This window comes from Mobula birostris, chromosome 19, assembly GCF_030028105.1.
Source record: "Mobula birostris isolate sMobBir1 chromosome 19, sMobBir1.hap1, whole genome shotgun sequence".
Taxonomy (NCBI): Eukaryota; Metazoa; Chordata; class Chondrichthyes; order Myliobatiformes; family Myliobatidae; genus Mobula; species Mobula birostris.
The window spans coordinates 63,904,098-63,918,135 of record NC_092388.1 but is presented as its reverse complement, the minus strand read 5'-3'; the positions used below and the strand labels follow the sequence as shown (position 1 = coordinate 63,918,135).

Below are 14,038 nucleotides of genomic sequence, written 5' to 3'. Positions count from 1 at the left end.
AGTGGGACTAGGCAGAAAATGGTTCGGCACAGCCAAGAAGGGCCAAAGGCCTGTTTCTGTGCTGTAGTTTTTTCCTATGGTTTCTATGGGTGCCCAAACTTTTGCATGCCACTGTACTTAAGGCAGACATTGATAGATTCTTGATTGGTAATGGGGTTAAGCGTTAAATACAGAAGGCTGGAGAATGTGGTTGAAAATAAACCAGTCATGATTGAATGGCAGAGTAGACTCAATGGATTGAGTGGCTTAGTTTTCCTCCTATATTTTACTGCATTAAAGTCTTATAGCTTGGGTTCAGAAGAGGCATCTGGCTTTAACTGGTGCTTGGATTGTATAATGTGTGCGAACGCAATCAGCAATTGATTCCTGGCTGGACCTTCTAATTATGATAAAAAGCATGAAAGCTCAAATTTTTCTCAACCAGATGGACTTGGGTTAAATTCAGGTTGTGAACTCAAAGCATATTTTCCACTACCGTTTAATTAATTATTCCTTCTTTCTGAGAACAAAATGAATTTGGCATTAAAGAGTTAACTCATGCTTTGGTATGAAAATATGTTGAATCATTACAAGATCAGAGACAGGTATTGCTCTTTACCTTGGGATTTCAAATTAGTGAGGCAGTAGCAAATATGTTTCAATTCACAGTTAAAATATCTCTTGTTTTATCTCTTTGATTGCTGGAATGTAAGTTGTCACATGATGTGGGACTTCAGTGTCTGGAATCTGAATATCAGTGCTTTAGATGTATGAAATCCACGAGAGACAGGTGCAGTGTGTAACATGACCCACTGGTAGAGCCGCAAGAATTTGTACTTGTGATGGTTCTGTGCTACTGATGTAGAATTTGTGATTGATTGGAGTATAACAGGTGTGAACATGGTAGTTAAACCTTTACAATTATTGTCTTTATCTTCGTAGGATTATCAATCAAATGTTTTATATAAAAAGGAATTTAGTAACACTATATATGTAATACTGAAGGCCTTCACCCAATAGACATTGAGATTTTCACTGTTGCTATGCATTTAATTTACATTTTAAATCTGATTTAAGATGGATGATTTAAGAGAGTCATTAGTTAATCACTACAGTACAGTTATAGCTGGGTGCAGATGTTCAGGAAGCTCCGAATTATTTTTGTTTTGCAGTGTGTGATGTTGACAGGCAAATAGAGCTGAATGTATTTTCTTTTGGGCTGTAGTACAGCTGTTTTGATTGAAGTTGTGATTCATTAATTGTCCCTGTTTTCATCTTTTGGGTTCATTGTTTACATTTGAAGTTTTCATGGTGGATTTTTTTAATTTTTGGCAGCATTTGAAGAAATAGAACATTTAATTGAAAATGTAGAATGAAAATAGATGTTTTAAGATGGCAGAAATTGTTGCAACACACTACAGTTGCTTTGTCAAAACTCAGTGCATCAATTCTTCTTGTGTTTTCTATAATTTCCATTCATCAGATTAGTAAGCGGTCAGGACTAGTGTAGAACATTTTCTATACAATTGTCTTGACACTTTTAGCCCTACTTGTGCAGCCTTCACATATGCAAATTTATATAAAGAAAAATTTGCCGAAGTATAAATATTGTGAGTTATGAACATCAGTTATTTTTATGTATCCCATCACTATCATACCAGTGGTGAAATAGGCTGACATTTGCATTGACTTTACAGTTTGTGCTTTTACTCTTTGAATTAGTTGCCTAGGGCGAATGGGGCGATAAATGAATCAATTACTCCTACACTGCTGCTTACACCTGACCTCTGAGGATTATTCCAGCAGTAGAAAATTGAAGCTTGCAGGAAGCTTATTATTTTTAAAGAAAAATGCACCATCCATTCAAGTTATAAACCTTAATCCTTATGAATATTGCTTGTCTTACTTGAAGCTTTTCTCTTTTTTTCTTATTAGTTGCATGAGTCATCCTGTTGCCTGGCTAAGATATTGAAACATAAAATGAAAATACAAAAGATAATTTTTCTTTCAGAGGAGGCAGGCAATTAATATTTTATGGGGAGGAGAGCTTTAAATGTTACTAGCTGGAAGTAAACTTAAGCTTTGATCTGTGTAATTGTTAATCTGTGGATTACTAGCAGTGTGATACTTTGAAGAAGAGCCAGTCATTCTTTTGATTTCCTGTAAACACGTTGTTTTTTCCTGGACATTCTGTTTTCTTCTTGCCTCTTAAAGAAATGCTCGTAGGTTATTGATGACGGTAGATAATCACTTTATCTGTAAGTGATAAAGGAATTAAAGGGGAATTGACCACATCTGAAGAAAAGGAGTTGCATGGCTACGAGGATAAAAGGAAAAGAGGAATGGGACTGATGGATTCCTCTCCTAAGGTCCAAGATGAAACTGAGGTGGTGTGCAAGTTTCTGAAGAATGTTGTGGAGAGCTAGGTAACCACGTAAGTGATCCTACAAGAAAGATGGCATTACTAGACTTTGCTGTGGGAAATGAAACAATGGAGCAAGTGCTGGGGGAGCTGTCATTCCACTGTCATTATACAGTTTAGATCAGCCATGGCAAAGGATGTAGACCTCTCCTAAGTAAAAGTAGTTAAAAGGAGGCCATGTTTTACTTCCATATTCCATCTACCTTAGCCCAAGTAGATGTGGCTTGATAGAGAGTGGTGGTGGTGGAGGGTTGTTTTTCAGATTAGAGGCCAGTGGTGTGCCACAGGGATTGGTTCAGCATCCACTGTTGTTTGTTGTATATGTTAATTTGGATGAGAATGTAGATGGCCTGGTTAGAAAGTTTGCGGGTGACACCAAGATTCTTTGTATGGTGTACGGTGAAGGAGTGCAGAAGGCATTTGACATGCTTACCTTCATCAGTTAGGGCGTTGGGTACAAGAGTTGGAATGACCGTATATGACATTGGTGAGGTTATTTGTGTGTACAGTTCTGGTTGCATGGATACAGGGATGATGTCATTAAGCTGGAAAGAGCATTGAAGAGATTCAGAAGGAAGTTTCTGTGAGTGAAGGACTTGAGTTATAAGGAGACACTGGATAAGCTGAGGATTTTTCAGCTGGAGTGTAGGAGATTGAGGGATGACTTTATAAAAGTATAAAATTATTAGGGCCAGAGTCATAGAGAAGTATAACACAGAAACAAGCCCTTTGGCCCATCCATGCTAAAATCATTTAAACGGCCTATTCCCACCAGGATCATAGCCCTCTATAACCCTACTATCCATATACCTATCTGAACTTCTCTTAAAATGTTGAAATTGAGCTTGCATGCACCACTTGTGCTAGCAACTCATTCCACACTCTCACAACCCTCTCAGTGAAGAAGGTCCCCCCAATGTTCCCCTTAAAATTCTCACCTTCCACTTTTAAGCCATGACCTCTGGATGTAGTTCCACCCAACCTCAGTGGAAAAAGCCTGCTTGCATTTATCCTATCTATACCCCTCATACTATAGATCAGGTGAATGCTCACAGTTTTTTTCCAGGGTAAGAAAAATTGAAACAAGAAGGCTTAGATTTAAATGAGAAGGTAGAAATTTAAAGGGGATCTGAGGGACAAATTTTTTCACGCAGAGGGTGGTGAGTACATGGAATAAGCTGCCAGATGAAGTGGCATTGGTGGGTACTTTTGGTTACGTATATGGATAGGAAAGGTTTAGAAGGATAAGGACCAAATACAGGCAAATAGAAATTGTCCAGTTTGGCAACTTAGTTAGCATGGATGAGTTGGTCTGAAGGTCTGTTTCGGTACTCTAAAATGGAATCAAGACATTGCAGGAAAAGCTGTTTAAATACTGGGAGGCCATAAAGATGAAGGTGTTTCACTTGCAGTGTAGATATATTCCTTTGAGGGTAAGGAGTAAAGTGATTCAAACTAATAAAGAGTAAAACAGCACAGATGCCAAATTGTTCAAATGTAAGAGCTGGCTGATTACAGGAAAATCAGAAAGGAAGTGAAAAGGGAAGTAAGAAAGAGTATAAGTAAGCGCAAACACGAGGAATTCTGCAGATGCTGGAAATTCAAGCAACACACATCAAAGATTTTCTTTTACTAGCTCTTTCTTCAGTTAGTCCTGACGAAGGGTCTCGGCCTGAAACGTTGACTGTACCTCTTCCTAGAGATGCTGCCTGGCCTGCTGCGTTCACCAGCAACTTTGAAGAGTATAAGTAAAGTCTGGCAGCAAATGTAAAAGGGAATCGAAAAATAGATATTATAGGCATCTGTTAGTCTCGTGAGACCATGGATTTGCGCCTTGGAAAGTCTCCAGGGCGTAGGCCTGGGCAACGTTGTATGGAAGACCAGCAGTTGCCCATGCTGCAAGTCTCCCCTCTCCACACCACCGATGTTGTCCAAGGGAAGGGCACTAGGACCCATACAGCTTTGCACCGGTGTCGTCGCAGAGCAATGTGTGGTTAAGTGCTTTGCTCAAGGACACACACGCTGCCTCAGTCAAGGCTCAAACTAGCGACCTTCAAATCACTAGACGAACGCCTTAACCACTTGGCCACATGCCAACACGAATCCAAAAGTATGCTTTTAATATATAATCAGGAAAATGAAGAGGTGGGTCTACTCAGAGACCAAAAACAAATCATGGAGACAGAGTTGTGATATTAAATAAGTTATCAGAACTGGAAGGCTTGAGTTACAAGGAGAGACTAGATAGGCTGGGGCTGTTTACCCTGAAGCAAAGGAGTAGATAAGGTGAATGGATACTGTCTTTCTCCCATGGTAGGAGAGTTTGTAACTAGGAGGAATAGGTTCAAGGAGAAGGAAAGGAAAGATTTAAAGTGACCTGAGTGGCAGGTTTTCTCACATAGTTGGTGGTCAAGGCAGGTGCAGTTGCTATGTTTAAAAATCATTTGGACTAGTTCATGAATATGAAAGGTTTAGATGGCTATGTGGTCAATGGAGGCAAAAGGGACTAGCACAGGAAGGCAACTTGGTGAGTTGGGCCAAAAGGCTTGTTTCCATGTAGTCAAAATATATCAGATTTTACCAAGGGCAAAGATGATGTCTCATCAAAGGAAAGTATTATTGAGATTCTGGATGGACTAAAATTGTTATAAGGAGATACTAGAAAAGCTAGCTGCCAGTATAGTGCAAAATTCACCTGCTGTAGAAGGAATGTATCTGAGGTTACTGAAGTGAATAAGAAAATAAATTGCAGATACCCTAGCCATAATCTTCCTGGCAGCTGTAAATTCAGGAGTGATGCCCATTCAAAACTGCAAATGTTACATCCTTGCTTAAAAAAAGGTATAGGGATAGACTGTAGATACAGTCCAATCAGTTTAATCACATTGAGGAAGAAAGTTCTAGAAACCGAAACCAGGGACAAAATGAATTGTCACATGGGCAAATGTAGATAGATTAGAGAAAACCAGCATAAACTTGTTAAAGGTGATCTATGTGATTGCTAGTTTGAGTTATATCTTTGCACAGTTTATCTGTGATATTTACTACGTTACAACAGTGACTACACTTTAACATTACTCCAGTGAGTGTGAGGCATTGGGAAATACATTGAAGTTGTGAAAAGCACTGTATTCTTTCTTAGGAAAGTTGCTAAATGAAATAGCTGAATGACACTTTCAGAGTCAAGGATGCTTCTCAGAGTATAAATACCCATCCATTCTTTATACTTTTTTTTACGATGTCTAGATTCCATTCCAAACATTCCATTGCATTTATGTAGTAATGAAGAACATAGTGGTTGTTTTCTCTGATGCAAATTAAAGGGATTTAGCTGCACATTAATTTGGATGACAAAATATTATGTTGTGTCCTATACAGAAGGGTAAATAGTTCTCCCTCCCTGTTTCTTATTTATTCATTGGGCAGATACAACAAGATTTCCTGAATGCACTTTACAGTTGCATTTATTTTAATTGCAATATTACCTACACTTCAGAAGAAATGCATTGGTTATGCATAGGCACATTTTGACAATGTTAAATCTATTGGTGAAAACAGTTACATTTACAACTAAAGTGTAATTTTAACTCTGAATTTTGCACCAATTCTTTAAATATCAGTGAATATATATGATGGATTTCTTGATCCTGAAGTTGTTTCAGAAAAATATGAATTTAAAATAATGTGAATTTATTAGGAATCTCAAGTTTGTCATTTGACTTTGAAATGAAGTCAACCAACAAAAATGCCTTGCAACGTCTTTGAAGTTAGGTTAACAGAAGTAGTTAGTAAGTACACCTGCACACACCTGTTCTCATTAGGTCTGTGAGAGGGCAGGAGGGCAACAATTAGCAGTGACCTGTGGCCATCCTTAGCGATTGAAGCACACTGTGTCAAAGAGGAGGAAGAAGGTTAAACAAGCACTGTTCAGCACAAAGCCTCAGAAAACTCTTTTTGTTGGTTCAACAACAGACTTGATGTCTAAAGGGCAAAGGGCTGTAAAGTCTTGGAAATAAGAAAGAAAAGGATCAGAGAAAGAATATAACACAAAATTTTATTGGCTTTGGAGATTTAATTGATTGTAAAGGATCAGATAATGAAATGATGCCATTCTTTGCTGCTGTTAGAAATTACCAGAAATTGATAAAAATCTTGTTTTTACCATTATTGATTTTCCTTAAGCAGAGAAAATGCTTCTTATTAGTAATAGTTCACAGAGTCATCTATTTACAGTTAAGAATTATTCTAATTTTTGCATAGCTTTCGCAGTATAACCCAAAATCTTAGCATTAAGATAGTCAGTTCATGAAGCACAGATTAGAAGTGAGCTTCTGAATCAAATAATTATAATACTGCAGTTGTGAGTATCCGGCCTCCATTCCCTGACAACATATATAAAAAAAGTACATAACTGTATGAATAAAAGCTGATAAGTCCCAGATAAGTGACATTCAAAATCACTAAATTTTCATCTTTGAAAAAAAATTGAACGGTTCTACAAATAATATTAATTAAAATTTTATTGCAGTAAGGTTTGATTAATATTGATTCTGATAAATCGCTATCATCTGTAGAGCATGCAAAATAATCAAATAGACAAATAAATCATTCAAGAGTTGTACAGGTTGCTTTTCCTTTGAACTTCTCTTGTGCTGTGCTGCTAAATTCAATAGTGATATCCGTTCCAAGATCTAAATGCTGTGTGCATGCTAATGAGATTGATTTTGGCCTGGACTGCAAGGAAGGTGCAATAATTAATTTTATTTGCAAAGTATGTAAATATATATACTGATCATTACCTAATAAGCATTGTTGAAAGCCCATGTGTACAGGTGGCTATTTAATTGGACTTGTACATGTTGCGTGCACTCCTTGCTGCAGCAAAGCATGTTGTCTTTTATTTTTATGTTTGCACTTTATCCCTTTGTAAAGAACTTTGAACTACATCATTTGTATTATTATTATTGTTCTTTTATTTTCATTTTTACTCAGCTCAAGCTGGTAAAACCTGAGGTACGGGTGTAGCCAAGCACACTCTTGTCTCAATTGCTAGGAACTTTCAGATTATTCTAGTGCTGTTTAATATTGAGACTTTCTGAAGACTTACATAAATATTTATGTGTAGGCCCAATTGTTTAGTGCTATTGTATAGTGACTTTGGAATGATACCAGTTGTGGATATTGCCTTTGGGATAATGTAAACCCTGTTGTTATTATTATATTTTTATTTTTTCTCATCTCAAGCTAGTAAATATTTTTCCAGCATTCACAACTTAGGCTCACTAATGAAAAAAATGGTAGTAAAAATAGAATAAACCTTTAATATAGCCCTTTTCACTGATTGAGAAGGAAGAAGGAAAAATCGACAAAAGAAGAAAAAATTCTGGCAGAATTTTCAACAAGATTTAATTGTGGATATTATTTGTATAACCAACAAACTACACGACATATTTATTTTAAGTTCGAATTAGAGCAAACCACGTCAAATGCTTCAAAGGGTTAGGCTGTAGTTTATGTGGGTGTATATATATATAGGGACAGGAAATTATAACAGAAACAGTTTGCGGTGTAGGTAATAAGCCTCAACAGATTTCTGCTGTTATTACCAAGATTTTTTTTCTGGATTTCAGAGCCACTTTGCACAGAAAAAGGATGGCTTGGTTGTTAATGTAAAAATAACGAGCATCAGCTCAGATTATTGGACCCTATATATTTATTTTAAACATCATCTATTTAAATTTTAATTTTTGATTAGTTTAGCTCCAATAGAAAAAAAAGCACAATTATTTTTAATATTAGCATTCTAATTATCCTTTCAGCAAAGATAAATATGTTATTTCATCTGTCAGTTGCATGTAATTTCTTTCAAAATGAGGTGAGTTCCTTTAAAAGGCAGCATTTAGAGAAAGTGATTGCCACCTACAGACACAAATGCAAAAGTGAATCTGAGGGAAGTATTCATGGTGCTAAACTTAGTCACCCAGAAACCAAATGGATCTTCAGTTTCAGTTAACACACAAGATCAGAGAAATTATTGTGTCTGTAGATTTTGGATAGCAGCTACAGGACTGTGCAAATGCCTTAGGCACCCTAGGTATATATATGTGCCCATGACTTTTGCATAGTATTGTATACGGGTCAGGGGAAAGGAAGAGTAATATAAAATAAGAGACTAAGAATTACGGAAATATTGAACCGGTTACCAAATCCTTTGATTTTATGAATTGGGGTTACAAAATACACAAATTATAAATTAAAACTAACTATTTGCATAAGATGCACAGGATCTGAGCACCATGTATTAAATTTTGTCACTAGTTGGTATACAGTACTTACAGGTTTGAAATAAATGTAATTTTCACTGTACAGTATATACCTTTACATTTGGCAGAGTGACAGCAAAATAAAAGTTTACAATTCAATCGGAATTTTTGAAAGGCTAATTAGCGGTTTACTAGTTAGTAAGTTGATCAGTCTCAGGCCTCCAAGGAAGAATGTAGGGAGAGTTAGAAAAGAAATCTTTTCCTACCAAATTTCTACCAAAATTAAAACAAATGATTTTGTTATTAGAACAAAAATTTAACGTGTCATAGAATGTGTGATGTTTCATGTCAGTGGAGAATGTCTAATCCACAGTTGTGCTCTGGCTTCATTATACACTTTATTGAGTGTCTTGAAGTTTGAGTCTCCTCATTTCACTTGCTCAGATGGTGTTATTTTCTAGATCAGAAAGACTCTTAAGCTATTTGGACACCCTGATAAGGAACATCATTATACGAAGATATAAAATATTGTCATCGTTTAGCATTCATTATCCTGTTTCTTACCAGGTCCTTGTGGTTGAGGAGAGCTTGCTCCCACTCTGGTTCAGTGAGGTCTGAAGTGTCAGACGAGACTAATGTGGGACTCACAGGTAGAGTAAGTCGTGCTTGACTGAGCAGGCAGGTGGGTTATTGGGAGATTGTGCATACCTTTTGCCATTACTCTAGGCTTCTGTGTGTTCCCAAAGTCGAAGTTGAGTTTTTTTGTCATATGTACAAGTAAAAAGGCCTGTTTCTGTGCTGTAATGTTCTATGTTCTTACATATATATATATATATACATTTTATGAAAATCTTACTTCCAGCAGTATTGTAAGCTCCTCAGTCAGGTACACAGCATCCAAAGGAAAGTCATGGACTAGGGATTCCAATAAGATAATGGCTATTTTACATTTCTTTTCAAGGAGGCTTAGAAAACATTCATCATTAAATCCTTTTCTCTGTTTACCTGATAATCATATACCCTAATAGAGCTCAGGGTAGTGTCTATTTCAGGAATCACATGTATGGTATGTGAATTATGTGATCTACCCATTGGATAGAATGGTGTAATTAGAGCTTTAGTTATGAGGATGTTAGTGTATTGGTTTCCTTACTCTACCAATGAATGCAGAGAATTTTGCAGAGGCAGTAAAGATGGTATCTCTCCTGAACTTTGAGCTGCCTGCTGTAGGTAGTTCATGATTCCAAAGAGTATAGGAAGGTGAAGACCACTGCTTTCTAGTGGACCATCGTACCTTTGCTAGTTTTGAGTAACTGATCCTTAAACAGTAATTTTGTCAGACAGTCAAAGGCTGCCCTGGCATCATCATAGAGTTTTATGTAGAATTACAGCACAGAAATGGATAATACAAGCTGTGATGAACTCCTTGTCTGTGTCCTTTTTGGGCAGTCTGGTTGAAAAAAAAATTAGCCCATTGTATTCCAAGCAGTCTCAGTGTCTCGAGCATTCCACAATAAATTACAATACCACTTCCTGACATAGCATTTCACAAAGAGGTTATTTTAAAGTAAAGGGTTGTTGTTAGTGGACATGATTACATAATTTAGAACCTCAGACACATCAGTATTCTCTTAAGTCTTATCTGAAAGTTATTGCCAACTTTCTAAAGTATTTTCATTGTGACTTGTGACATTCTAGGATCTTACAATTTTAAGACTAGCTGTTACTAGATTTTGTAAAAGCTGAAAGGTTTCTTGTTTAACTTTTTCATTGTCCTTTACACTTGCAGTTTTCTGCGTATTGTTAAACAAGTGGCTTTAAATGTGAGGATTGGACTTTTCAGACTTTTCTTTAATAACTGATGAAGGGTCTCAGTCTGAAGTGTCACTTGTTTAATCTTTATCATAAATGCTGCCTGGCCTGCTGAGTTCCTCCAGCATTTTGTGTGTATTACTTCTAATTTTGAATTTGCTTTTACATTACCACTTCTGTTTTGGGGAATACTTGGTGCAATCCCATGCAACACTGGCATCTTCTAAACAGCCTTTTTCATGCTACTAAATGAATAGATCGGATACAGTCAGTTATTGAGAATGTATGGCTTGTGGTTTAAGAAATCCTTTCCACAGCACCACCACAGCACCAGAACTTGCAGATACAAGGATGCTAGCACTATAATGTAAATATAAATTACAGCAGTACTCAGCTAGTTGTAGAGTCTATGAAAAAAGAACGCTAGTTAAGTTTTCAGACCTTTTATCAGAAGTTATAAATAATTAGGGATAAATTTTTCAGATGCATGGAAAATCACTGATGGTTAAGAGAAATCAAATGACAGAAGACATAATGTTGGTTCAATAAATACATTTAATGTCAGCGAAATGTATACAATATATATCCCGAAATTCTTTTTCTTCGCTAACATCCATGAAAACAGAGGAACGCCCCAAAGAATGAAAGACAGTTAAATGTTTGAACCCCAAAGCCCCCCCCCCAGCTCCCCCCTCCCAGGCACAAGCAGCCGCAAGGCAATGACACCCCCCCACCCACCCACCAGCAAAAAAACATCAGTACGATTCACCGAGCACTCAATCATGCAGCAAAACATCAATGAGTACACAGACTTGCAGTACCCCAAAGACTACTCGTTCACTTGGTCGTTCAACATACCACAGGTTCTTTGTCTCCCTAATAAGGGAAAAAGAGGTGTCCCCATTTCACTGCGAAAGGGGAGACATTACAAACAACTCGGTGATTTATGATGTTAGAAGTCTGTTGCATTGCTTTTTCCGAGCCCTGCGCCCAGAGGATCGACCCCGGAAAGGCTCAGTTCTTGGACACACAGCCAGCAGCTAACCCGTTGCTCCCAATGTTCCGTGCTCTCCCTCAACGCCTCAGTCAGGGGCACCGGCCATGAATCAGCCCATCTCCAGAGCCACGAAAATCCGGCACCCTGAAGGCGCGCTAGCCTTCCAGGCCGTGTCCATGGGATTTCAAAAAGCAGCCAGTCGTGAGGCCCTGAGAACTGATCCCATTCCCACAAAAAACTGAAGTCAGCCAAAACGGTCATAATGGACCAGTGCTGCACCAGTGCTTTTTCTTGAAGTCCAGTTGGACAGTACTTTATAGGCTTCACAGCTTAAGGTGAGCCTTCCCTGGGTTGAACCTGGCTCAAACACAGTGAATGGAAGTGTTCAGCACACCTTGATTGCAGGAGATAGGTGGTAGGTGGAGGTGACAAAGGGCTGAAAGTTCAGCTGCCTGAAAAAAAATTGAGGTTTTTTCCATTATTTATTTAAGTTACAGGTATTTTCTTTGTTTTTAAATGAGTTTTAATTTAAACTTTAATTTAAACTTAAAGCATATTTTTGAATGCCACTGAAGGATTGTGAATGTCAAAGACATTCAGAAGCAATGGCCCTGGTAGCCAGTGAGCCTGAGGACAAGGCCTTTCTGGTTATTGGAGCCATTCTGTCACTGTATCAAGTAACATAGTCTTGCTGGTGTGCTGAACCATGCTAAGGCTGTAAAACAAACAACATGACCCAGGGATCCTACCAGGTATGGTCTGTTAACTCTTTCAGCTTTCTACTAAAATTTGCAGCACCTTCTGTTTATATTTCAAATTTCTAACATGTGGATTCCATTATTTTAGCACTATATTCTGTACCTGTCCAAAATTTACAGTCATAGTAACACTTACCCACTGAATGTAATCTTTCATATTTACATCTGTGGTTAAACTGGGGTGTTGATGGCTCCCAGCTGTTGCAGACTCCACTGTTGTGTTTGACACATTTTCAGTAAATTAACACGTAGTTCAAAAATTTTAGAGAATTACAAAAGAACACTGTTAATACTATGCCTGTTTAATGAGGCATAACTAGGTTTTTAAGATCATACTAAGCTATAATTAATGCTAATCAACCTCTGACACTAAAACATATGTATCTGTAGAGAATCTACTTCACAGAAAACTCGAAAATTCCATGAATTTTAAAAGATTAATTTTTAAAAATTTATTTATGATAGTTTAGTATTCACCATGATTCATTATTATTTCACACTTTTTGTCCTCCCAAAACTCTTTGATGCTATCGGCTAATAGGAACTGTGGAGTTTCTCAAATATGACTGCCGTTCAATTTCATAATGGCTTGCAAGATACAAATGAATTAATGATGTCTTCTTAACCCATAAATCTACGGCATATCTAATCTCAGTGCAGACTGGTGCCCAGTAAAGGTACATCGTCATCACCCTCAGTTTTAACATGCTTCTCACTGGAGTTGAGATAAACTGTGAGACTTGATTGTAAACGTTTCAACCTTCAGTGCTTCCATTGCAAAACGAAAGTCACCACACCTTCAATGGTTGAGCTGACATATAGAGATGACCTTGCATGTGGACACATTCAAAGGTGGCGCCTCAAATCATCAGTGACTAATTAATTGAAGAAACAAAAGAATGGACCTTACTTTTAACACTTGCAAAACGTAAGTCTTCAGTTGGACTTCTCTCCTTGTTCTCCGACAATAAAATCCATGGTGAGACTCTGGAAAATATAGATTGCTTCACATATCTTGAGAGTCACCTCACAGTGAAAATGGACCTTAACATAGAACATAGAATAGTACAGTACAGTACAGGACCTTCGGCCCACAATGTTGTGCCGACCCTTAAACCCTGCCTCCCAAATAACCCACCTTAAATTCCTCCATATGCCTGTCTAGTAGTCTCTTAAATTTCACTAGTGTATCTGCCTCCACCACTGTGCATTCCACGCACCAACCACTCTCTGAGTAAAAGAACCTTCCTCGAATATCCCCCTTGAAATTCCCACCCCCTACCTTAAAGCCATGTCCTCTTGTATTGAGCAGTGGTGCCCTGGGGAGGAGGTACTGGCTGTCCACTCTATCTATTCCTCTTATTATCTTGTACACCTCTATCATGTCTCCTCTCATCCTCCTCCTCTCCAAAGAGTAAAGCCCTAGCTCCCTTAATCTCTGATCATAATGCATACTCTCTAAACCAGGCAGCATCCTGGTAAATCTCCTCTGTACCCTTTCCAATGCTTCCACATCCTTCCTATAGTGAGGCGACCAGAACAGGACACAGTACCCCAAGTGTGGCGTAACCAGAGTTTTATAGAGCTGCATCATTACCTCGCGACTCTTAAACTCTATCCCTCGACTTATGAAAGCTAACACCCCATAAGCTTTCTTAATTACCCTATCTACCTGTGAGGCAACTTTCAGGGATCTGTGGACGTATACCCCCAAATCCCTCCGCTCCTCCACACTACCAAGTATGCTGCCATTTACTTTGTACTCTGCCTTGGAGTTTGTCCTTCCAAAGTGAACCACCTCACACTT

At 37.9% G+C, this 14,038-nt stretch overlaps 1 protein-coding gene across 9 annotated transcripts in view; it reads left to right on the top strand.

The window, feature by feature from the left end:
• Window positions 1–14,038, top strand: part of LOC140212656 (zinc finger protein 40-like) — a 272,216-nt gene that overhangs the window by 235,967 nt on the left and 22,211 nt on the right. The gene's annotated exons all lie outside the window — the stretch shown is intronic.